This window comes from Ambystoma mexicanum, chromosome 11 (genome assembly GCF_040938575.1).
Source record: "Ambystoma mexicanum isolate Mex_15411 chromosome 11, UKY_AmexF1_1, whole genome shotgun sequence".
Taxonomy (NCBI): domain Eukaryota; kingdom Metazoa; phylum Chordata; class Amphibia; order Caudata; family Ambystomatidae; genus Ambystoma; species Ambystoma mexicanum.
In genome coordinates, this window is record NC_090934.1 from 1,480,363,573 (window position 1) to 1,480,389,359 (window position 25,787).

General features: G+C 45.8%; 1 protein-coding gene across 1 annotated transcript in view; it reads right to left on the bottom strand.

Moving 5' to 3' along the window:
- LOC138504607 (protein regulator of cytokinesis 1-like) overlaps positions 1 to 25,787 on the bottom strand; it is a 281,049-nt gene that overhangs the window by 144,677 nt on the left and 110,585 nt on the right. The window lies entirely within an intron of this gene.

The window sequence follows — 25,787 nt, forward strand, 5'->3', positions numbered from 1 at the left end:
AAGAAGAGAGTCAAATCTCTCGAAACGCGTTGAGATACTTTTTTAATTTTGTTGCATTGGTGAAAACAACTAATTTTTGTTTTGTTACTTGCAGAACTAAAGTTATTTGAGTGAAGTGAACTCAAAAGTAAACAAATTTATGTTAGATATATTTTGAGTATAAATTGAAACATTTATTAAATATCAAATTATTTGAAAAGTGTAAAAACTGGATTAAATTGTAAATCGCAATTTAGAAACACGTTGAGGTTGAATGTGGATAAAAAAAACGTCTTTGAGATTGCATGACAGAATAACTATTTAAAAATCACGAAACAATATTGAGATTTATTTGGAAAACTATTTTTCCATATTTGAATGGTGTGCAGGGGACGGGAGTTCCTATTACCAATGGGAACTACATTTTTCTTTTAGTGTGTCCGACCTACCATGAACCTCCGAAACTTCCTGTGTTTTTGACACATAGGAATGTGGAAGTACGCGTCCTGTAGATCTAGAGACGCCAAAAAATCCCCCACTTGAACGGACCTGATAACTTCCTGCAGCGTGAGCATTTTGAATTTCTGGCTCTGTAAGGTCTTGTTGAGGTCGCGCAGGTCGAGGATGGGACACCATTTTCCGTTCGGCTTTTTTACCACAAAACACCGAGAGTATACCCCTTGGCCTTTCTGCGATGCAGGGACTAACTCTATGGCACCTTTTCGTAACATAAGTGCTACTTCCTGCAGCAAAATGTTCAGATGAGGTTGGGGTACCGGTGGACATCTTGGAGGTTTGCATTTGAATAGTAGGGCATGTCGTACCTCACTGTGTCCAACACCCACTGATCTGTTGTGATGTTTTCCCATTCTTTGACGCAGCTTGACACTCTTCCTCCCAGAACGGTGTGCATCCCGTCATTGCTGGTCTTTCTGTTTGTTCGTCGCCGACGAATAAGTCGGTCGTCTCTTGGATGACTGGAAGTTTCTGCGCCGGTTTGAGTTTTGAGAGGCGCGTCTATATCCTTGGGAAGGGTATGCCGATCTGCGAAAGGATCGATCCCTGGGTGTAGAAAATCTTGAGTTGCCAGATGCCCCTCTAAAGGGATGAAAGGATCGAAAGTGTTTACCACTCTGAAGAGCACCCAACGAACGTGCCGTATCCGAGTCCTCTTTCATGCCCTTCAAGGCTTCGTCTACCTGTTCTCCGAAAAGAAGGTCACCTTCGAAGGGCATGTCCAATACTTTTTACTGCACCTCGGGTCTGAAGTTGGTGCACTTAAGCCAAGCCTGGCGTCTTAGAACAACTCCGTTGTTTATCTGCTTAAAGCCCGAATCTGCCAGGTCCACCGCTATGTTAATAGCATGATTCGACGCCTCTTCGCCCTCTCGTACCAGAGACATCGCTGTTCTTCTATGTTGCTCCGGAAGGTGGTCCAGTATGAGGGCTAATCTGTGCCACATCTCCCTGTCGAACCTGGCCACAATAGCCAGAGAGTTGGCTGCTTTCACAGTTGCAGCACCCACGGAGAGAACCTTCTTACCAAACACGTCCTGGCGCCTTGACTCATTATCCGGAGGGGTAGAGCACTTGTGTTGGGCCTTTGCTTTCCTCGTCGCCGCTGCCGACACCACTGAATCAGGTGTAGGTTGGGACGAAAGACACTTCGGGGTAGAGTCTGGCACTTTAAATTTCTTTTCAATGCGGCCTTTGACGGCCGGTTCAGAAAACGGGTGACGCGTGGTCTGAACACCCTCTTTCCAGACATGATCTAAAATGGGTATCGAGAATATTGAACGTCTATTCTTACCCATATGGTCGAATAGAAAACAGTCCTTTTTCTCCTCCTGCTGAACCAGGCCAAACTCCTTGCATGCCTTTTCCATCATTGAATGAAAAGCGCCAATATCGTCAGGTGGCGACGGGTGAGTGGGGCTCTTTGGTGTTTCCAATTCGACATCCGAAACCCAGGATGGATCCCTAGCTGGAGACAGGGAGATATCCGATGCTGACCCACGGTCAGATAAAGAGTCCGAAAGCTCACCCTCCTCCTGGACTACTGGAGTCACTGGAACTCCGATCGTTTTGGTTGGACGGTGTGAAGGGCCGGGTTCGTCGACGGGGGGAGTCGACGCCACAGGTGGAAGCCTTTCATCCAACGATTTCAGCAGCGAGTGTAATGAGGACAAGACCTCCATGGACAGGACCGATTGAGAGATTGGAGGTTGGGTAAACACCTGAGAGCAGGTTGCTCCTGATGGCGATTTGGCTCGTAGCCCAAGTTCCTCCGGGCCCGCAATCCTGAAACCGTCGTCTTCCTTCGAGGAAATCGACACTGCTTGTTCCTGCAGTAACGTGTCCGGCAACCCCAGATCAAAAACTTCTGGTCTCCAGGCCGGAACTTCGGTCGACGAGGACATCAGCGCCGTCGTCGGGTTGACGACGGGGGAGACCAACTGCGTCAGAGGCAGTGAGAACACTGACTGGTTCGTCGTCGTCGACGGTGGGCCTGCAGGTGGCTTAGGCGGTCCCGCCTTAACGGCGCTCCCCCTGCGTTTATCCGATTCTCTACTCGTGGCAGATCTAAGAGGATCGCCCAAGGAGGATTTTGGCCTTTCCTTTCCCCGTTTCTTCGACGATGATGATGATGATGTCTTTTTTGAAGATTCTTTTGAAGAGTCCTTGGAAGAGTGGCTTCGTGGATCCTTTTCCACCGGTCGAGTCTTCTTCGCCGGTGGTTCCAACGAGGTTGAACGGCGCGGGGCTCCCAATGTTTTCGTAGAGGCCACGCTGCGCACGGAGCCAACCTCCGACTGAGGGTATGCTCCTGCCCCGTCATTTAAGCACGAAACCAGCCTCCGACTCCGATCTTTCAGGGTTTTTTGGGAAAAACCTTTACATATTTCACACTGGTCTGCCGAATGGTGAGGGTGGAGGCAATAAATACAATCGAGATGGCCGTCCCCTTCGTAAACCTTCAATCCGCATGTGGCGCACGGGCGAAAGAGAGGTTTTCCTGACATTCTGGTAAGACCAAAAAAACTGACAGGCGTTCGTAAGGTCAACACAGCGAGTAATATCAACAATAGCCTAGAAGTAGAAACTACACGAGGAGATCCCACTATCTTTGGAGACGGTTGAAATCTGACGGGACCCGCGGGGGCGGGGCTTTTATACCATTACGTCCTACGGGGCATGCGTGGACGGCCCCGGAGAGGACGTAGATGTGGATAGGACACAAAAGTTTCGGAAGTTTTTTCCTATAGGAAACGACTATATATGTGTACCGAGGGTTCCCAGTCTGACGACAGGGAATATTCTAAGCATGTGAATCCATGAAAGATCCAATGCTGGAGAACAAACTATACCCCTACCTCCCCCCCTCCTTCCCCACTTACCTGCTGGACCGGAGCTTTGTGCTCCAGTCCTGGCACTCTTCCCACTCCCAGCTGCCACTGAAGTGGAAAAGGGACTGTCCCTTTTCCCTAGGACGGCAGACATGTTTTATCCCCCACACCCTCCTCAGGAGATTGGCGTAAGGAAAAAATATAAACCATTAGTACTCTGGATGCAAATGGGTTTCACCCCTGCTGTGGGGGGCAGACATAGCCTGTAATGGCCGCCAGTCCTCACTGAGGCCCTTGCTCGGGCCTACCTAGGCTCAGGCTGGCGGGACGTTGCCCACCATGTCTCTGCCCTCCACAGGGTGAAAGCCATATTGAAATATTTGGAATCAGTTTAAGTGCATTTGCATTTTTGTAACTAGTCCCATGAAAGGCATAACAATCACATTTTTTAAAGCGAGCTTTTCATATTAACATTTTAAGGTTATAGTTTACATTATTAAATTACTGTTGACGCAAGATAATGTCTTAAGTTTATCTGATGTGTTTTATTACTTTTTAGAGTATTAGCATATTGGCATGGAATTCCTCCAAGTCTAATATTTTGTTATCAATGCGAGTGGAAGATTTTAAAAGTAGAAAGTGTTGGTTGCACAGTATTTTTTTTAAACTTAGAATTTGACTTACACTCTAATGGCTTTTTAGGAATATAAGCAATGAAGTGCAACGAAATCGCTTTGATGGTCATATTACAAGCAAAGCACCATACATTTATTTTCCTCTCCAACATAAAGACTGCAATAGGCAAGTTTAGTTGCATTGCCGTGGTGGTATACAAATGATCGCTTACATGTTTACTTTGCAGAAAGGGAAGCTGGATTAGGAGTATAATTAGTAATTACTGTGTCGTTTTAGTAAAATTGATATATAGTAAACTCCATAAGCATTCAGGTTTCCTTGAACGGCTTATATTTGACAATTCTTCACTTAATTTAGGTGTAGTTACGCAGAATATATTTTTACACTGGATGTATGCACAAGCACTGCTCATTTTGCATATGATATTGCTGAACTGTTTTACAAACATCACATTTCCCCCCGCCATGTAGAATATACACATCCTATTTCATGGATTTTAGCTCTTGGCAATTGCAACATTTGAAACATTGCTAATACCAAGTCACAGGACTCTTGTTCATTCAGCAAATAGTGCTGTAACCCATTGTCTTATGCAATTCAGTACGGCAATGAGCTTTAGCTGGGTAAGTAGTAACATTAACTGGACCTTTTCAGGCCAAGTTACGAGGTGCATTGAATACCAGTTATTTGCAGTAACACTTGTAGGTTATATAACAGCGCAGTCCTGGACTTCAGAAACGCAAAGAGCTGCTGTACCAAGTTGCACATTCTTTCAAGTGATCCCCCTTTTTTCCTTACACTGTTGGTTTACAGGTTTTTGGTTTGTACGTAACCTAGAAAGAGCTATAGAGCGCGTGCCATTAAGTACATGCCATTAGGTGCGCAGCAGCTGCAGTGCTTGGGATGTGTGCAGGATAACTATATATGCTGCGAGGGGAAATGCTTTTCTATGACAGTTCTTGAATTGCAAATACACCTGCACTCATTTTTTAAACTGTATTTTAACATCCTCAGTGTCATTGCAGCCAATTAACAGTTGCAGATACAATTTAAGAACTGACCATATATACAATGTCCCCCCACCCCCCGTACTAATGCTTTCAGTATGTACATTCGTCCACAATAGAGGCCGCTTTTTACAGAGGCGTAGAGTGCAGTCTAGTCCAGCACGCCGCAAAATCAACACGCTTATATTTTTTGTGCCGTTTTATTGATTTTGTCCAAGTTTTCAATTTTAATCACAGGGAAATTTTCGTGAACAATGTTTGAAGTATCGAATAATGCTAATAAACAGAATGTCCCTGCCCCCCCCCACCACTTAATCGGCCACATTTACCTGCACTGTATAGGCGATTTATTTAAATTGCATATTTGGTTGGCCTGCCCTACCTAAGCTTAGCATATCTGCATGGACGCCATCATTGCCTTGATGCATAATTTGGGTGAATTTAGAATATACAATGTAAAACCACACAAATGACCAATACTGGCCACTGTTTGAACAATATGACCATAAACTATCCATGAGCTTTTTTAAGCCACCAACTAAGAGTAAAAATTGCACATGTCAAGCCTCTTCCAGCCAAGTTGCTCACATATTTGTCCTTCAGGCCTAACGCAGCCAGAACTCAGTCTGGGTGTCCACCCACCAGACTGCACACATCCAACTGACATCTCCAGCACCACACCCAACGCTAGGATGCAGCTACCAACAAGCAATTACACCAGCTGCACACATCTGGTGCACCCATGCACCCTACGACACTATCTCTCTACTGACCAGAACTACAGTTCCCAAAGGCGTTCAACCTACCAGTGCTTTGAGGTCATACCAATGATATATAAAGCGCTATATAAAATGTCAAATAACATAACATTTACACCAAACAGCTCAGTGCCATTTGTTTAAAAAATTCCTGAAATCTTAGGAAATTAAACCGGACGCATGGTGACTTAATCAGTTCAATACTTTGCTTACCAGAGAATTCACGCAATTACATGCCGGGGCCGCATCTGAAATGTAGAATACTTTGTTGTGTTCAACTGGTAGCATAAAAAGGAAGTGGAAAGTCATTCATCAATGAGTAAGGCTGCCACCACCATGTGGAGCTGAAAGTACACTGAAGAGCTGGTTTTGCAAACAAATATCAAGATTACTGCGTCCCTGTTAGGGAAGATTTTAATTTGTGTGCTAAATCGCCCTCATCTGTTAGAACCCGACAGGTCATAAATGTGAGATAGACACAAAGCTAACATTTTTCTCAAAATTTGCTATTTATTCAAAATAAAAAGGGGTTCTGATAAACACCCAACTCTCCCTAACTTGAGAGGTTCCTGCCTACCAAACTAAAACTAAAGAAAAATGACCCAGTGTCCAAAATACCTTTGGCCCTCAACAAATACACACAATTAAAATAATGCAAGGTAAATATGGGTGCATTTTAGTTCAACTAAACGGTTTTGTAATTCAGACTCCAATGTTCTTTGAAAGCACTCCTTGCAACCAGGGTTGCATTCCCATCCCCTGGATCCATTCAGGAATGAAGATTACAGTTCTGTCTCAAAGTTCTGCTCAAGGAAATAGAAAAGTATTTTTCAACCACAATGAAGATTGTCCAGGCTTAACAGCTCAGGCAGTCTTGATTCTATTAAAGACAAGGAGGCGAGCATTATACTTTAACTTCTTTAATTACTGCTCCCACAGCAATTCAACAAAATAACTTTTTTTTTTAAACTTGATAACACTGTTGTACACTTCCAGACTCTCTGGAAGCTTCCCATAAACATAGGGGTATCACAGTTAGAAAAAACAAACCACAGTCCTTCTGAACTACCAAATACCCACAATCCTGTGTGCCTAAGTAGTCCTGTAAGCTTCTCCTTTGTCCAATCAGGACTAACCCAAGGCTATAAGAGGAGACCCAGACTGTCCCCAAATCCTCTTTCTTTGGCTGGCGACCAGTCTTTTAATCTAGACTTCACGGTCAATGCGAACTCAACCAATAGTGCGGCTGCAATCCTTCCTGTCGCCGAACTTCTGGCGCAGAGACGATGCTGCACAAATTTCACTCACAAACTTTATTCTTCTCGAACCATAAACTGTATTCATGTCTGCTTCTGGTCTTCCCCTACAATCAATAGGAGACGAGATCATAAAGGGGGGGTGCTTACTCAACACAAGATCATATAACAGTTCATGCCCTGTCATGACCCACGGGGTGGGATATAATGCTCGCCTCCTTGTCTTTAATAGACTCAAGACTGCCTGAGCCGTTAAGCCTGGACAATCTTCATTCTATGACAAGACGGAGGCGAGCATTATGCTTGTTCAAAGTCGTTCATTACTCTATTAGCAATCTCTGATACGGGCTTAAAATAGAAAGTTTTAAAAGTGCGTTCATTAGACCAATCGGCTGACTTAGGGGTATGAAATAACAGAAGAGTCTGACTTAGTTCTATTTGCTACGCTGAAAGCCACTCCGTCCGGGTAGAAGATCTTTCTATCCATCTCCAAGGCTTTCACGTCTGAAACTCGTCTACACGCTATGAGACATAGAAGCATGTCTAGCTTCCCTGACAATTGAGAACGAGACAGATCCCCATTATCTGGCTAGGATGTAAATAGAAATACAGCACGTAAATCCCATACAACTGAGTATTTCGTTTCTGGTGGCTTCTTTAGCCTCACTCCCTTCAAGAGCCTAATCACTGCGGGGTGTTCCCCTATCGGGTGTCCCTCTACCTTGTCATGACCCGCTGATATGGCTACCTGAGCACTCCCAACGTCCTGTAAGCACAGCCCTCGCTGAACTTCTGAGCTAGAAAGTTCAGCATGTGCACTACAGGGGCCGAAACGGTATCAAAACCGATGGTTGAGCAGTACGCCGACCATCGATCCCAAGCGGAACCATAGCGCCTAATGGTGGAAGGCGCCCATGAGCTCCTGATACAATCTGCAGCGCACTGCGAAATGCCTGGCAACTCCCAACGTCGCCTGAAACTCTGCACGCCAGTAGCGTCAGTGTACCGTCCGCTACGAGCGGGTGAGACTGATCGTCGGGGCTCTGCAGTAGGTTCGCTCTGTGTGGAATCACTCTCGGAAAATCCGTAGAAAGTTCCATCACTACTTGAAACCACAGCTTAGATTTCCACATTGGGACTACTAGAACCAGCTCTGCCTGATCTCTCCTCACCTTCGCTAACACTCTCGTCAGCATGATAAATGGGGGAAAGGCGTAAAGGACTCCTCACGTCCATTGCTGGAGGAAGGCGTCCGTCCCTGCTGCTTCCGGGTCTATCCTCCAGCAGTAGAACTTGGGTAATTGCGTGTTGAGCCTGGATGCAAACAGGTCTAGGCTCAGCGGACCCCACAGACGCTGAAGCCTGTCGAAGATGGATGGGAGTAACCCCCAATCGCCGGAGTCTACCAGATATCGTGAATTCCAGTCCGCTACAATGTTCTGAGCTCCTGGTAAGTATTCTGCCGATATCGATATCTGCTGGAGTAAGCAGTGATGCCAGAAATCCTTTGCTAACTCCGCTAACATTCTGGAAGATGTTCCGCCCAGCTTGTTTATATACCGAACCGCCGAAATGTTGTCCATCTTGAGAAGGACACAGCAGTTGACTCGGTCTCTGGTAAACGCTTTCACTGCAAAGGAACCTGCCAGAAGTTCCAGACAGTTGATGTGGAGCTTCAGCTCCTCTTGAGACCATTTCCCTCCCGTCTGGAGGTCTCCGCAGCGGGCTCCCCAGCCTGCTCTGCTGGCGCCTGACTCTACTACTAAATCTGGGGTATCTCCGAAGATCGCTCTGCCGTTCCAGGCTTCCATGTTCTGCAACCACCACTGGAGTTGTGTCATGGCTTCTTGGTCTAGGGATACTAGCTGATGATAGCCTAACCCTCCCCGAAGGTGCCCGATTTTTAGACGTTGAAGGGCCCTGTAGTGTAAGGGACCTGGAAATATGGCTTGGATCGAGGCTGCTAGCAGACCCACTATGCGAGCTAGATTGCGAAGCGAAATCATTTTCTTCGCTATAACCCCTTTCAGTTCCTTCCGGATCGCTCGCACTTTTTGCGATGGTAATTCCAGGACTGCTTTCTTGGTATCCATCACGAAACCCAGGAATTCTATTCTCTGAGCGGGGCGGAGATCTGACTTCTCGGAATTGACGATGAAGCCGAGGGATGTCACTAGGGTGCATACCCACTCTGCTTGGACTTGTAGCTGTGCGGCGCTCTGACCCAGAATCAGTATATCGTCTAGGTAGATAATAATCCTTATGCCCCTTGCGCGGATGGCTGCTGCTACTGGGAGCATAAGCTTGGTGAAGGCCCACAGGGCGGACGCGAGACCGAATGGTAGGCAGGTGAACTTCCACACTTCGGCTCCCCACCAAAAGCGTAGATAGCACCGATGATGCTCTGCAATCGGTACGGTCAGGTAGGCGTCTTTGAGATCTAGCCGAACGAGCCAATCTTCCGCTTTGAGAAGATCTCGAAGGAGATGAATACCCTCCATCTTGAAATGTCTGTATACAACCCATTCGTTTAGACTTTTCAAATTTATCACAGGCCTGACCTTTTCTCCTCTGCGCACGAGAAACATGTTGCTGACAAAGCCCGGTCCCCCTGTAGCTCTCTTTCTATAGCCCCTTTGGCCGCTAGGATGTGCAATTCGCTGAAGAGCCGAGCTTCTTCGCTCTGGGACTTGAACATAGGAATTGGAGCTTGAGAGGGAGTTCCTATAAACTCTAGGTGCATGCCCAATACTGTCTGGAGAACCCACGCATCGCTGGATAGCGCGCGCCACGCTTGCCAAAACTCAGCTGTCCTGATCCCTATTCTGACGGAAACTGATGTAAAACTCACCACTCGGGGCTCCCTGCTGTCTGTATGCACCTCTCCCTCTCCTGCTTCTCGGGAAGCGGCTCCTCGCTGGGAAGAAACTGTCTTGCTGCCGCGATTCCCAGTACTGCGACCTTTGGTTCTGAGGTCTTCTGTTGGAGGGGAAACGACCGGACGCTTGACCTCTCTGGCGCCCGGTCCCGGCAAAAACACGCCCGGGAAAGATCCTCTTGATGGAGTTTTGCGCCCTCAAGGGCTGAGTATGTTCCTACGAATTGGTTCATTTCTTTTGCGAACGCGTCCCCAAACAACATACCCTTCGCCCCTTCTCCTGCTTCGTAAGAAGCCAGGTCACTCAACTTACTGTCGATCTTTAATAGAACTCCACGCCTCCTCTCTGAAGAGAGAGCGCAGTTTGCGTTACTTAGCAAACAGACCGCGCGCTGAGCCCAGCTGGCTAGGATCTGGGGATCCACCGGAGTGCCTGTGTCCATGGCTTTTTCGGCCAAGTGCATGATCTTTGCGAGGGGCCCGGAGAGGTCCAGCAACTTATCTTGGCAACCTCGCCATGCTCAGTCCACCCCTTTTCTGACATCCTTGGCAGTTTTCGTTACGAAGGTAACCATTTTTGGGTCGAGGTCTGCTGTATCAGTGACTTTGCCTGGCAATTCTGGTCTGGGACACACTGCTCGCATTTTTGATCTTACCTCTCGGTCAAGAGGTTTTCTGATGTGGAGAGTCATATACTGGGCGACTCTGGGTGATGGAACCCAGTCTGTAGACCTAGGATGCCTTATCGCTTCTGGATCGAACATGTCTCCCAAGGGTTCCTCTTCTGGGAGCTGATCCTGCGGTCCGGGCTGACGAGGGGTGATTTCCTCATCCCGCTCTAGTCGTGGAGTGTATCCGGCATCCTCCTTGTCCCCTAGATTATACACCCCTGGGGTCGAGAGCCTGGCACTGTTGACCTTTTAAGAAAAGCCTGCTTCAGTCTACTAACTGGGTCAACTGGCTCTTGAGGTATCAAGCATACCTCTTTTGGTCTGCTCGGGGGCGTCAGAGTCTCTGCTCTGCCGAGCCTTCTTACAGCCCTTCTGATCAACCCCAGGACTGGGGTGTCTCCTTGAGGTCCCCTCGCCAGGGCTCAGAGCCCTTCTCTTCCTGGATTGGTCTTGCTCGGCTCTTTGCTTGTTCAGCGTAGCCTCCAATTGATGAAGTCTCAGAGAGAGGGAGAACCCCCTCCGAGACCGCCTGGGATAACGAATCCCCTAGGACCCTTTTAAAACTCAGACTAAGGTTCTGATCCTCTTGAATGTTCTCCTCCACCCATTCCTCCGAGGACCACTCTGGTGATGTAGACCTGGATCTGGGCTCCTTAAAGTGTGCCATAATAATGCCAATGGGACCTCAAGGGCTCTATACTTATTTTGAATGAGCCCGGTTAAAATAAAGAATTTTTTTTTTTCTTCAATGTCCAGCAAAAACGACGCTCCAATATGCCCAAACGACTCTCCTGGAACTTTCCGTTCTAAATTGCAGTTTTTAATTGCAGTTTTCTTAAGCAACTCTTAAGAAACTCTGTCCACTGTGAATGTGCGTAGTACTCCTGAGCTTCTACCCGTAATACGAAGCTTCGCGCAACGCACGGAGGCTGTTGGGGCGTGCCTGCCCGCTCGAAAGCTCCCGCTGGGTCCTAGCGGGACGGGACGCTCGACTAGTGCCCGTATATGCTGCCTATGAGGAGGCGGGTCCGGGTCCTTGTGCGAGCGCGTTCGTTCGCGGCTCCGGCCCCAGCTCCTCCAATCTAACGAGAAAAAAGGAAATTCTCGGGCCGCGGCGGTGATGTTGAGAACCGAATGTTCTCACGCGAAGCTTACACGGCGGGTAGCATTTCTCCCGCTCTCGGCACCATTAAGTTAGCGCATGTAACTAAACATATAAGCAGGCTAAACGCGCTTAAGGTATAGAGTATTATAAACTTATAGAAATAACAAAGAACGCTGCGTCATGAAGTGTACTTATCTCATGGGAGCAGCAACAAAGAGGATTTGGGACAGTCTGGGTCTCCTCTTATAGCCCTGGGTTAGACCTGATTGGACAAAGGAGAGGCTTATAGGACTACTTAGGCACACAGGATTGTGGGTATTTGGTAGTTCAGAAGGACTGTGGTTTGTTTTTTCTAACTGTGATACCTCTATCTTTATGGGAGGCTTCCAGAGAGTCTGGAAGTGTACAACAGTGTTATCAAGTTTAAAAAAAAAAAGTTATTTTGTTGAATTGCTGTGGGAGCAGTAATTAAAGAAGTTAAAGCATAATGCTCACCTCCGTCTTGTCATAGAATGTCTTTCTTGGAGAAACAATAAATGTCCAGTTTACCACAGTTGATAATTCAAAGCAACATCAATGTCTTCCACAATATCCCTCTTGCAAGGAGGATGAACTCTCCCCAAAACAGGTTCCAAAACCAAAAGCAATCATGTAACACTCTTCAAAAGAAACTTCTTGTCAAGATTACTCTCTCCATCAATACTTCTTGAAATAAAACACTGGTCAGAAACGCTTCTCAGTGATGCTACTGCTTGCCAACAATGGTACATAAATTCTCTTAATTCAACCAAAGCTCCTTCCACATATCTTTCTGCCACAAACATATGAAACCAACTCTCCTGGTCCACTCGCCTGCCAGGACTAACCACTATAAACCCTTTACTGGTATACTCGCCTGCATGAAGAAAACTCCTACAACTAAGTTCAAACTTGATGGTAGTATTGATTCCAGTATTCCCCACACCAGTTTTTCGGTATGGTTTCACAATCTCTTGTCTGTTGGCAGGGCAAGATATACGCTTTCCCAAAAGTATCTCTCAAAGGGGGAATTTATGCTTTGGTTGCTTTATTAAAAATTCTCAACTTCTTTGCTGATGGCAATGCTGGTTGGGAGCTTTTCCCAGTGGTTGGCACGATATCGACTGCTCGTAGCCTCTTGGCTCTGGGTAGTACTGGTCATCAATGTTCCCCTCTTGTAGTCCCTTACGAGGGAACTTTCGTCTTTGCCACTATTTGGTATTCAATATTTTCTGCTTCGATATGTCCATTGTTCAGTCTTCAAAATTGTTTTGGGACAACCTTAATGTACGTAGCGCCCTGGGGCTCAGCATTCACTCTGCCAACTCACTGGTTCTCTGCGGCGGCCCTCTAGCCATCAGGCTTCACGGCAGTGCTTCTGTGTTCAGTCTGCTTTCTCTCCCGCCTCTGCGTGCCTTGGGTAAGTTGCATGGCAGTCTCCAGAGGTGATGACAGTTCTGCTAATCTTCTGCTGCTTCACCAGTATGCCACACGCTGCTCTGGAAGCCTGCCTTCTGCGGCACATCATTTGCAGTCAGCCTTTGGGGTGACTCCTGCTAGCAGGCTTCTCTACGTGGCTGCTCCTGCACCTCAGATGGCTTTGGTTTCCTCTGCTACGTCTCCCACATGGCCATTAACTGTTCATCGACTTTCACTCTGCTTCACCTGCACACCACAGCTGGGTCTCAAATTTCCTGCTCCGGTGCTTTAATTGGCAACAACTAGACTGCACCCATGAATGTTCAACAGTCGGAGCCCCCATTGCCTCCGAGTTCCTCTTCGTCCCAGTTTAGCTTAGCATTATGGTTTCCGAAGTCCATAGAGTGTGCCACATTAAGTTGCTCCATTTTACAAAAAGCCACTGTCCCCCGGTAGGCGTGTCGTATCCTCTCCCCTAACCCCCTGTGATCCTCCCACATGAAACCACCCCCAGGGTCAGGATCAGGTAGCAGCTGCCTTTCCCTGGCCACAGGAGAGGCCCATACCGGGGTTCTAGTGAGCTCACTGGATTGGACTTGCTGATTCTTTTTCCTTGTTCCTGGGTGAGTGGGAATCTTTTTACCCACTCACCCTTTCTTACTCTTTATAGGTGACCTTTATATACGTCTCCCCGTAGTGCAGGTTTGGATTTATAGATTCCTATAACATTTAGGCTGTATGCATTTTTCCATGACAGCACCCAGCACCTTATGGGCAGTGTTGCTGGGTTGCCCCTTGGGCTTCCCTTTGTTTTCTCTTAATGTACCTTGGGTGAACTACTGTTCAAGGGTAGAGAGGAATTTTCATTGCCTTCACATTTTATATGCAAGACCAGCACGCCCCACCGTATGTGGATTGCTGGGGAGATGCATGGCTGTTACTTCTGTTACAGTGACCAGCTAACTCTTATGGCTGGTGGCAGTGGATATACTTTACTGACTTGTGTTATTACTCACAGGCTGTCAAACCAGTAGCGGTAATGCACAGAAGGGTCACCGTTCTGCTAGAAGGGTGGCCACTTTTTTTTGCCATTTTGAGTCTGCTTGTCCTTTTTTTCGTCTTCTGCTGTCCTAGGTGGGGGAGGTCCAGTTGGAATCTTGTTTTCAACGGGAATCCCTTTGTTTTTCACCCTGAGGCTCCAGAGTGTCTGAAGGCAGGAAGTGAGGGAGGAGTTCAAACCTCTGCAGCCCTTTGCCTTCTTGAGTGCCTGAAAGGAACCGGTTCCTACTGGGTAGGTGGCTGTCGTGATTGGGACAGCCACCCGTCCTTCTTTAAACTGCAGGGAGAGTTTGCAGAAGTGGCATGTGGGTTCCTGAATATAAGTTTGATTCTGGAAGCTTAAGACAAGTAGACTACTGGAGCTGAATCCAAAGAGGAAGATGAAGAAAAATACAGCAGTAACCAATTCCAGCGACTGGAGATGCCTGCTGTGTAACCAGAGCCTGTTTGGATCCTTCCTTCCAAGCGACCTGGGGGTCCTGAAGACTACACCAAATAAGAGGCTGGTGAGACTCCCTAGTCTTGAGAAGACCTGCAAAACGAGCCATCCCTCGACGTGCTGCGACCCTTCCTGGGCTGCAAACAACCAATCCCAGAGTAATCTTCGAGGCAGAGTGCTGTGCATAGTCTTCCTAATTCCGATTTGCGCTGAAGCTTTGGTTGACTCCTGCTGGACCTCCAGAGACACGATTTGAATCCTTGAAGTACCCCTCAACGGAGTGCAGGACCAGATTAGTGAAGAGACTCACACCGGCAACATCGGTCATTTTTCTGGTACCTTTAAAAAGGGCACCAAATCCACAGAGCAGCAAGAAACACTGAAGAGTCCTTTGTTGGGTGTCTTTTCTGTTGACTGCTGCTACAAGTTCCCATCCAGTGTCTGTTCTTTCGTCACCACGACCAAGAATACAGGGACCAGTTCCTGTGCTACTGCATCATGAAGGTGTCCGTACGCAAGCTCTTCTTCACTGCATAGGTACTGTGTTGGCTTGGGTAATAAGTCTTGTGTCGATCCTGTGTGGCCGAGTGTGGGATTAGCGTTTAGGGGAATTCACCCAATACCGTTCACCCAGGCCTAACGCTGGGACGCATCTAGGGAGCCTTCTACGAAGTCCCTAAACACTTTCTAAAGTTGAAGGAGAAATCCTGTGAATTGACGGACCTGCCTACTGCTGGCTTCTAGACCACCAGGGTCCATCTTCTGCCACTGACAATAGGGAAGGACAAAAGTATAAGCCTCCGTCCTGAAAAGATCACAAGTGTTACAAAGTAGCTACTTGTAAATGTGTTTGTGGTGTAACGGATTCCTGAAACAGAGTAAGTTACATACTGTCACTAAGTTCTTACTTACCTTCGAGTTGCTTTTTGCCCCTCTGAAAAGTATAACAGGTCATTTACTTAGGGTTAATTCTGTTAGTTACTTTCCTGAGTGGTGGAACAGAATTAAGTATGTATTTCTTTATTATTCCTGAAATAATAAAACGTAAATGCTTACCAATAGGGTTTACTCACCTTGAATAGGTGCGGCCATTCCAAAACTAACATTGGGTTGTGCTTACCCTGAAATGCTTATTTTAATAAAAAAAAAAAAATAAAATAAAAAAAGTCCTACAGAATTCTTACTTATCCATGAGTAGCTGACTGCCCCTCAAAAAAGTTTACCAGTTAGCTTTGAACTGTGCTCTGAAAAAGTATTCCAAGCATCTATTCAATCTATTCCAGAACTGCAGAGGCTCGTGAGGGGCAGGAGCTCCTCTCTTCCATTCGCTTGCTGCAGGAGCAGCGTGATTCCATTGAAAAAATGAAAAGGTAAGCCCCGTGGGTTTACCAGAGACATTTTGACATAATATTTTTTGAAAAATCGAGCGGAGCACTTTAACACACTGCAGTTTGCATATGATGCGTTTGATGTGTGCGCCTCGTAGATATGAGACGGATGTCCCTGTAGCTGGCAGATTTGAAGGTACCGTATTAAACTGAATGAACTGAAGAGAAATCTCCAAAATGGCCATAGCAATTTTTTTGTCTCGGCGAGCAGCCTTCCACCTTCAAGCTGCCCCAAAGTAATTGGCTCCACACTGCTACTTGGAGCCAATCAGACTAGCGGTGTCGTGATTGGGACAGCCACCCGTCCTTCTTTAAACTGCAGGGAGAGTTTGCAGAAGTGGCATGTGGGTTCCTGAATATAAGTTTGATTCTGGAAGCTTAAGACAAGTAGACTACTGGAGCTGAATCCAAAGAGGAAGATGAAGAAAAATACAGCAGTAACCAATTCCAGCGACTGGAGATGCCTGCTGTGTAACCAGAGCCTGTTTGGATCCTTCCTTCCAAGCGACCTGGGGGTCCTGAAGACTACACCAAATAAGAGGCTGGTGAGACTCCCTAGTCTTGAGAAGACCTGCAAAACGAGCCATCCCTCGACGTGCTGCGACCCTTCCTGGGCTGCAAACAACCAATCCCAGAGTAATCTTCGAGGCAGAGTGCTGTGCATAGTCTTCCTAATTCCGATTTGCGCTGAAGCTTTGGTTGACTCCTGCTGGACCTCCAGAGACACGATTTGAATCCTTGAAGTACCCCTCAACGGAGTGCAGGACCAGATTAGTGAAGAGACTCACACCGGCAACATCGGTCGTTTTTCTGGTACCTTTAAAAAGGGCACCAAATCCACAGAGCAGCAAGAAACACTGAAGAGTCCTTTGTTGGGTGTCTTTTCTGTTGACTGCTGCTACAAGTTCCCATCCAGTGTCTGTTCTTTCGTCACCACGACCAAGAATACAGGGACCAGTTCCTGTGCTACTGCATCATGAAGGTGTCCGTACGCAAGCTCTTCTTCACTGCATAGGTACTGTGTTGGCTTGGGTAATAAGTCTTGTGTCGATCCTGTGTGGCCGAGTGTGGGATTAGCGTTTAGGGGAATTCACCCAATACCGTTCACCCAGGCCTAACGCTGGGACGCATCTAGGGAGCCTTCTACGAAGTCCCTAAACACTTTCTAAAGTTGAAGGAGAAATCCTGTGAATTGACGGACCTGCCTACTGCTGGCTTCTAGACCACCAGGGTCCATCTTCTGCCACTGACAATAGGGAAGGACAAAAGTATAAGCCTCCGTCCTGAAAAGATCACAAGTGTTACAAAGTAGCTACTTGTAAATGTGTTTGTGGTGTAACGGATTCCTGAAACAGAGTAAGTTACATACTGTCACTAAGTTCTTACTTACCTTCGAGTTGCTTTTTGCCCCTCTGAAAAGTATAACAGGTCATTTACTTAGGGTTAATTCTGTTAGTTACTTTCCTGAGTGGTGGAACAGAATTAAGTATGTATTTCTTTATTATTCCTGAAATAATAAAACGTAAATGCTTACCAATAGGGTTTACTCACCTTGAATAGGTGCGGCCATTCCAAAACTAACATTGGGTTGTGCTTACCCTGAAATGCTTATTTTAATAAAAAAAAAAAAATAAAATAAAAAAAGTCCTACAGAATTCTTACTTATCCATGAGTAGCTGACTGCCCCTCAAAAAAGTTTACCAGTTAGCTTTGAACTGTGCTCTGAAAAAGTATTCCAAGCATCTATTCAATCTATTCCAGAACTGCAGAGGCTCGTGAGGGGCAGGAGCTCCTCTCTTCCATTCGCTTGCTGCAGGAGCAGCGTGATTCCATTGAAAAAATGAAAAGGTAAGCCCCGTGGGTTTACCAGAGACATTTTGACATAATATTTTTTGAAAAATCGAGCGGAGCACTTTAACACACTGCAGTTTGCATATGATGCGTTTGATGTGTGCGCCTCGTAGATATGAGACGGATGTCCCTGTAGCTGGCAGATTTGAAGGTACCGTATTAAACTGAATGAACTGAAGAGAAATCTCCAAAATGGCCATAGCAATTTTTTTGTCTCGGCGAGCAGCCTTCCACCTTCAAGCTGCCCCAAAGTAATTGGCTCCACACTGCTACTTGGAGCCAATCAGACTAGCGGTAGGCGGAAGCCAGCCCCTTACGACAAGGCCCCACTCCTAAGGCTCCTGTCACAGCATGTAGGAGACTGAGCGCACTACGCTCCATGCCCTCCTCCCTACCGATATTACCAGGATCCAATCTCAATCACCGGTTAGCTGAATCCAGGTAACAGCTCATCTCCACGCAAACCTACCAAGCCTGTACTCATTTTCCTTGCAGTATGCAGCCTACTCCGCACACATGTCTCACTGTGCAGGTCGCCCAACCCCTTCGGAATGTACCCCACCGGCTTTGAAAAATACATGATCGTACTACCCTTCTGAGACTTGATCGCTAAAAATGCACTCATCACTCAAGTCTTTAATGTTCAGCACGTTTGAACTTCAGAGCGATCTTTTGCAGGACGTCAGATTCATTCTTTCAAATGTTTATAGCCCCATGGCCATAATCAAATCTAGGCGTTTATGTTCGCAGGCCCTTTTGGCCTCAAAACCCTGTCAAGCCTCCCTAGCCCAGACCCACCCTGTACACAAAAGTCACAGACCAAAGAACTATGCATAATGGCTAGCCCCATTCCCTATCCAGAACAAACTACTGATGCCCTTGAGCAAGCAAACCATCCTAGCAAATACTGGCCACTTGCCATCACCAAATGCAAACACCTACTCTTTGAAAATGGTACGTGTGCTACCCAACTCACACGACATTCCACAATCACCCTTCCTTCCTCAGGCATGGCCAATCCACACTACCACAAAAAGGCAAACTACTGCACACAAGACTGCCTCAAACAATGAGAAACCATGCTCCCTCGAGAATAGGAACAAGCGACTCGCATCCCGCCCATCACTCCTGCTGCCTAAGGTACTGCATTCCAATCCACAGCTAACCAACAGACCACTGCACACAACACAGCCCTAAGCTCCAGGAAAGCATGTTCCCTTGAGAATAGGAACAAGCGACCAGCATCTCGTCTAGTCACCAGCACCTCCTAACAACTACCCAGTCTATACAGAGAAACGAACAACTCAAATCTAGAACTAAGGCCTCCCTCTACTACAACAACTCAACACTCCTTGAAGAGCACCAGCTCACCCTTAAATTTAGAGCCTTACCCTAGTCCCTCTGGGGACTCAGATTTCCATACTAAACCTTTCGTGGCAACAAGGTTTAAGTCTCTCGCTACTGCTGAATGTACAATGAAAGAGGACACATCCCCATAACCCACCACTAAAACGGTAGCCCCTCCCAATCCCCCCCCCCCCCCCCCCCCCAACGACCCTGAAACCATAACGGATCTCAAAGGATCCCCGACTCGGAAACATGGCTGCACCCAGCCACTGGCCCAATCCTCTCCTTAGCAAACCCAGAGGGATATACCATCCAGGAAAGATTGATCTCTAAAGGAGACGTAGTAACCATCATCGCCAAAAAATGGCCTTCCATCAGAGAAATTTCTAACCAGTCTATCACGTCTGGAGAACTGATCACTCAAAATCTCTATCTGCTACAACTACCTTCACGATCCTCCTAATCTACAGACCTCCTGGCCCCCTGCTCTCCTTCAAGGAAGACCATCGCACAACTCCCTTTAACCAACACCAAGCACTCATACAAAAATCATCATTTTGGGAGACTTCAACCTAGGTCTCAACGACCCCTTAGATTCCCAGGCACTTGCTCTTGCTAACGCCATTGAAGCTCAAGGCTTCTCCCACCAAATACCAAACCCTACACATGAATAAGGCCGCACACTAGACCGGCTAGAAGAACACAACTGCTACACCAATAGACTAGCTAATACTCCATGCCCTTGGTCAGACCACAATGTCATATTGTCTATCAACGATCTAGCTCAACTAAATATCCCGCCTCAATCAGCCTCCGATGCCCTCAAGAAACTCACAAATCATCCTAACAACCTTCCTACTGACCAACTCTAATCCCACTGCGATGGTTTCCCTTTACAACCAAACTCTCCAAGATGTCGTCAACAAAGAAGCACCCTTGGGCAACCGTAAACCCAAACCAACAGCCAACCTAAACTCCTGGTTCACCCCAGGTCTCAAAGTCTTACGCTCTTCAAAAAGAATATGAGAGCACATGGAAAAAAAAACACCCTCCTGTGAACAAACTACACTTCAATGCCCTGGCCAAAGAGTATAAACTAGGCATACTTCAATCCAAACGGCATCTCACAATGCGAGAATCGCAAAAGCAAACTCAAGCACGAGAGAACTCTTCACCATTCTATGCGAACTCGGAACCCAGCCACCAGTCCACTGTAAAGATCTTTCCTGGTGCGAAAAAATCCAAAATGCCCTCCTCGGCTAAATCTCCCTACTCCAAAACAAAATCACAGCAAAGAAAACTAAACTTGCCGCAGCTGACAAGTGACCCATAGCCTCTAGCCTCTAGCCCCATGCCCAGATTTGAATACACCCCTGTAACCACCACTGAAACCACCAAAATCAAAAGGCTTGAAACCCCCCAGATGGAGACATTGGCACAGCCTCCCTCATAAAAGACTGTGCCGAAGAGCTTGCCCCCTTCAGGACGGCCCGATTAACAACTGCTTCTCTAGCAATGTACCAGAAAAACTTAATGAAAGCGTGGGTACTCCCACTTCTTTAAAAAACCAACACTGGACCCCAATGTCCCCAATAATTATTGCCCTATCACAATGGTACCTTTCCTCCTGAAAATACTTGATCGAGTGGCCTACCTGCAAATTCAAATATACCTGGAAACACACAAACTCCTTGTCCTCTGCCAGTCTGGCTTCTGCCCTGGTCACGGAACGGAAACCACCCTTTAGACCTCAAAATCCAAATGGATCAAAGAAAAGGGTAATCTAGCCATCCTCCTCCTACTCTACCACTCAGCCGCCTTTGATTTGATGAATTACAATATACTCTGCCAACACCTCGCCCTAGCTGCCCACTTCTCAACCAATTGATCAATATGACCCGAGCAGCGGGGGCATTACCGACTCAGGTAACACCCGAGGCCCATAGGTATTGACCTGGGGCCTTCGTTAAGGCCCTCGCTTTGCTCGGGCCTATAACTGAGTCGGTAATTCCCCCGCCGCGAGGGTCATATTGCCATTAGTACCCCGGCCAGCATTATGTGCATGACCGGGGCACTAAAGGCATTCTTTTCTGTCCCGAAAGTCTGCAGCGTTTCGGGACAGAAAAAAAAACAAAAAAACAAAACTACCATGAAAATGCCCGCCATGGAAAGGGAAAACTGTTTTCCCTTTCCATGGCGGCCATCGGGAGTGGATGTGCTGGGAACACAAGTGTTCCCAGCGCATCGGCTCCCGGAAAAAAAAAAAGCAGAAGGTAAGTGGGGTTGGGAGGGTGGAAGGGAGGGGGAAGAAGAAAAGAAAAATTAAAAACAAAAAAAAACACGTACCTGCGTCCCCCGCGGGGGGACGATGGAAGACTAGCCGTGTGGAGGGGCGGAGCAGGGATGGCCCGCTCCGAGTCTCCACACTGCTGGAGCCTGCTATCGTTCCCCAGTGGGGACGCAGGAGCAAAAAGGTAAGTGGGGTGGGGAGAAAAACAAAAAAAACGAAAAGACTTACGCAAGTCCCCGGCGGGGGTGAAGGCAACCTCTCAGCCATGGGGAGGCTCGGAGCGGGGATGGCCCTGCTTCGAGCCTCCTCATTGGCTGAAGGGCTGCCACGCCCCCGCCGAGGACAGGGCGGCTGGAATCCTAGCCGAGAATCGAAGGATTCTCAGCCGGGTAAGGACCCGGCGAGAGCCAATCAGAATTCTTGCTGCATTCTGCTGGTCTCTCGCCGGGTACCAATGAGTGTTCTCAAACACTGCGGCAGCCCCCCAGCAGCAGTCACCTGTGGAGTACCACAATGCTCCTGTGTTTCACCAGCACTTTACATGTTCCCAAGCCACTCTTCAATTATGATACTGACGCCAACATACTGAACGAAATATACTTATCCATTCAAGCCTAGATGGCGCAACACAAGCTCTGCCTAAATGATGAGTAAACAAAACTACTACTCATTGGCACTCCATCTTGGTTAAATAACCTCGCTAAATGGCTGTTTGCTAATTCAACCATGGATTGAAGTATAATAGCTTCAATGTAAACAACTTTGACTTGTTTCTGCGCGATTTGTAGGCAAAGGTGGAGCATTAAAAAACAAATATGAGGTGAACATTTAGATTTCAAGATGGATGTGACCCTGTGTTGGGGAAAATGGAAAGTGAGATGAGGAATAAGATGAATCGCATTAAAATAATCTTAAGAATGACTCTTCCCCTAGGTGAGAAATATTAGGAAGGAGAGGTTAGATGTTAGCGCAAGTGGTGTACAGGACAAATATCTTTTGCAGAATGATGCTGAGGTGATGCTGAATTCACTGTGATACCGATACTTTTTGCCATCCGATTAACAACCTTAACAGAAGCGAGGTTGATATACAATCGAATCCTGTATGTGAAAATAAAGGACTTCCTTTTTCAAGGATAAATATGCCCAGACACCGTCCTGGGGGATGGGGTGATACCCTGTTGTGTAACAGTATGGGTACCTTTGATAATTTCCACAAATATTTGGAAGAAGTGAATGAAAGCATTAAAGTCTGCAGCAAATCTAGAGCCCCATGCCCTAATAAATTGGCAAACATTGCATTTAAAGACGGTCCTGCCACCTGGGCCTCTATTTTAACTATCTACTTTCAGAGAATAAATTAAGAACAATGTCCTACCCATTAGTTGGCAAACGGCTTATGTAGTTCCAATTTTGAAGAGGGGAGTCTGTTGCGACCCAACCAACTATAACCAGATTTCTCCATTAGATGGGGAACAGCAAGATTTTTGCGTCACTGTTGCTGCATAACTTAAAGGAATGGTCTACTTAAACTGGTGAAATTAAAATATGGCAGACTGGATTTTGCAAGAATTGTTCCACCAATTTGAATGGTCTGCTTTTAAAAACATCTCCAACGATTGGTATCAGGGATTATCGACCTAGTTTATGTTGCCAGCATTGATCGGACATCTGTATTCGAAGTCAGGCATTGCTTATGGAGAAAATTGGCGACGTGGAATATTCCAAATGGGCTCCCAACCTTTTGATTGCTATGCATGAGAAATCAAACATTAGGGTTAAGCCGAATAATAAGGGTGACTTATCCACTGCATTGCCAAATTTTTCAGGAGTTGGGCAAGGCTGTACATAAGCCCCATTTCTTTTTAATTTGTACACTTCACATATTGGTGAGCAGCTGGATGAGAATTCTTTTGCTCCGCCTAAACTGAACAAGCAAAGAGCGACTTTAGTTTCGTATGAGGATTTTGTTCGACCAAACTCTAAGAGGTGTTTAGATGCATTAGAGCATACGCTAAACTGAAAAATCGTATCGTTAACCCCCACTAAATGCAGAGGGAAAAGCTTACAGGGTTTGCACAGAGGTTAAGGGTTTTGTAACCCAGAAAACTAAAGTATTAACTAATCAAACAAAGAAAGTAGATGGCAAATTTTAAAAGTTCTCGATCTTGCCTGCTCTGAAGTTCTTCCAGGGCAAGATTATACCCCAATTGCTCTATGGCATTGAGATATATGATTTTAAAAAAGTGCTGGATTTTCTCCTAGGTTTGGAAGCAATTATTTGGAGGAAAATCCTTAACACGGCAAAATCTGTACCAGGAGTTATTAGATATGAATTAGGAATGAAATCATTGCAATCTAGGGAACTTGGAACTTTCTGAATTTGTTTCGCCGTATTCCAACTGCTAGCGATGATTCGCTTATGGCTGAAATTTTAGCAACTAGGCCTTCGTCATAAAATACAAATAATGGTATTAATTATAATTGTCCTTTCTTTTATGAAAAACAGATGTGAGGATGTATCCATCTATAGTATCTGATCAAGAAGAAGAGACCACAAAAAGTTAAATGGCGATGAAAAGAAAGATGGGATTGACAAGTTACATAACTATGTCACTATTTTTCGATCACATGAAATGTGGAACATGGCACCATTCCCATCAATCTATACTAATTGGATTGGACAAAATGACTTATTGAGGTGCCGCTGGAATCTTCCAAGAACTAAGGAGATCCTTAATAGATACAAACTTCGAGGGAAATTAATTTGATTGCAGATTTTGTAAACAGAAGAATGAGGTTGAGACTGAGGCACATTTTACTACACTGATTTACCAATGTTTTAGTATTTTAACTTTTTTATCCTGGAAATATCGATGGAGATCAATTTTAGAGACTGTGTGTAATGGGAAGTAGAACTTCATTCCTCCGATTTGAATACTGTTGGATTTTTTTATAATTATCAATTTAGGTCGAAAGATGTGGAGTTTGTCATGGTGATTTTTTATTTTGAATTGTATATTTTGCTGAATAAATGTGCGTCTTAAAGAACATTAACATTGTTGCAGTTTCTCTTATAATGAAGTGTTTTGTATATTAAGAATGTTCCTAATTTGTATTGCTTAATGATGGATTTTTATTTTTGATTGTGAAATAAATGACAAAAAATAACTCATTTGCTTTTACTCCCCCCTGAATAGCATTTTTCCATTCTAAATGTGTATCATTAGGTTTTACTCATCTTGAACTGCATACTGCTCTTCTAAATAAGGTTATACTTTGGTTTGCATACCATAAGTATTGGGATGGTTTTTAGAATTTTGTTAATTAGTTATGATCTAGTACTTAAGTTTGCAAAGATGTATCTTTGCTTATGTTTAAATAAAATAAACATTTTTACATAGGTGTCTTTTTGGATCATCTGTATGCAGCAATTTCTTTGCATTTATCTACAGCTCGCCTCCATGGCTGCTCTGTCCATGCTACCACAACATCTCAGTTGGTACAGCCTTATACGAAGAGTTGGCAAATCTGTATTGCCCGTGGTATAGTTTTATAAAGTCTGGGTAGGACTTTTTTAAAATAAAAACTATCCTAACATTCCGCACTTATTTAGTATAAAGGGGTTATAATTTCAGTTACATTCATTTTTATCATGCAAGAATTAATCATTTATAAGCATTCAGCAAGAACTACTGGAAGCGGGACTTTATTCTGATTTTTAATATTGGCTATTAGGTGGCACTAAAGTAGCAGAAACTACTGCATTGGCAAAGAGAGATGGACACAGTGTGCGGGCGTTTGGTAATTCATCTACCCATCGACTGCCCATGCTAATCCTCCTGGCCATTCCCACGCACTACCAACCCCTCCCTGATCAAAACAAATTTTCCAAGGATCGAAGCTAGCGTTACCAAGCAGTAACATCAATCCTTGTGGGCAAAGTGATTCCCATTTCAAAGCAGTCTTCTCAGAGGTGGTTTAACTGTTACTGGAGTAATAGAAAGGTCGTAATCATGCAGGTTTTAAGCCACTTGATTTATAAGCATAAGTTTGCCCTTCACTGAAGTCTTGTTCAAAACAAGCACTAGTTAAGCGGACAGTTTTGCCTTGTGCAATGGCATTTGCCAGAACTTATTTTATACGCCCACTATGGCAGTGCCTGGCAAATGCCTAACCCAAGCCTCCACAAAATGCAACACCTGCCATTGTTAATGTTTGCGTTACAAGCTGTAGCCACTGCTGTGGTAGTGTGCACAATGTGTGGGAGGTCATTCAAAGCATACTTCTGCCCATAAAGCAGCCAGAGTCCAAAAAACACAATTTTCTTCCCAAACTAC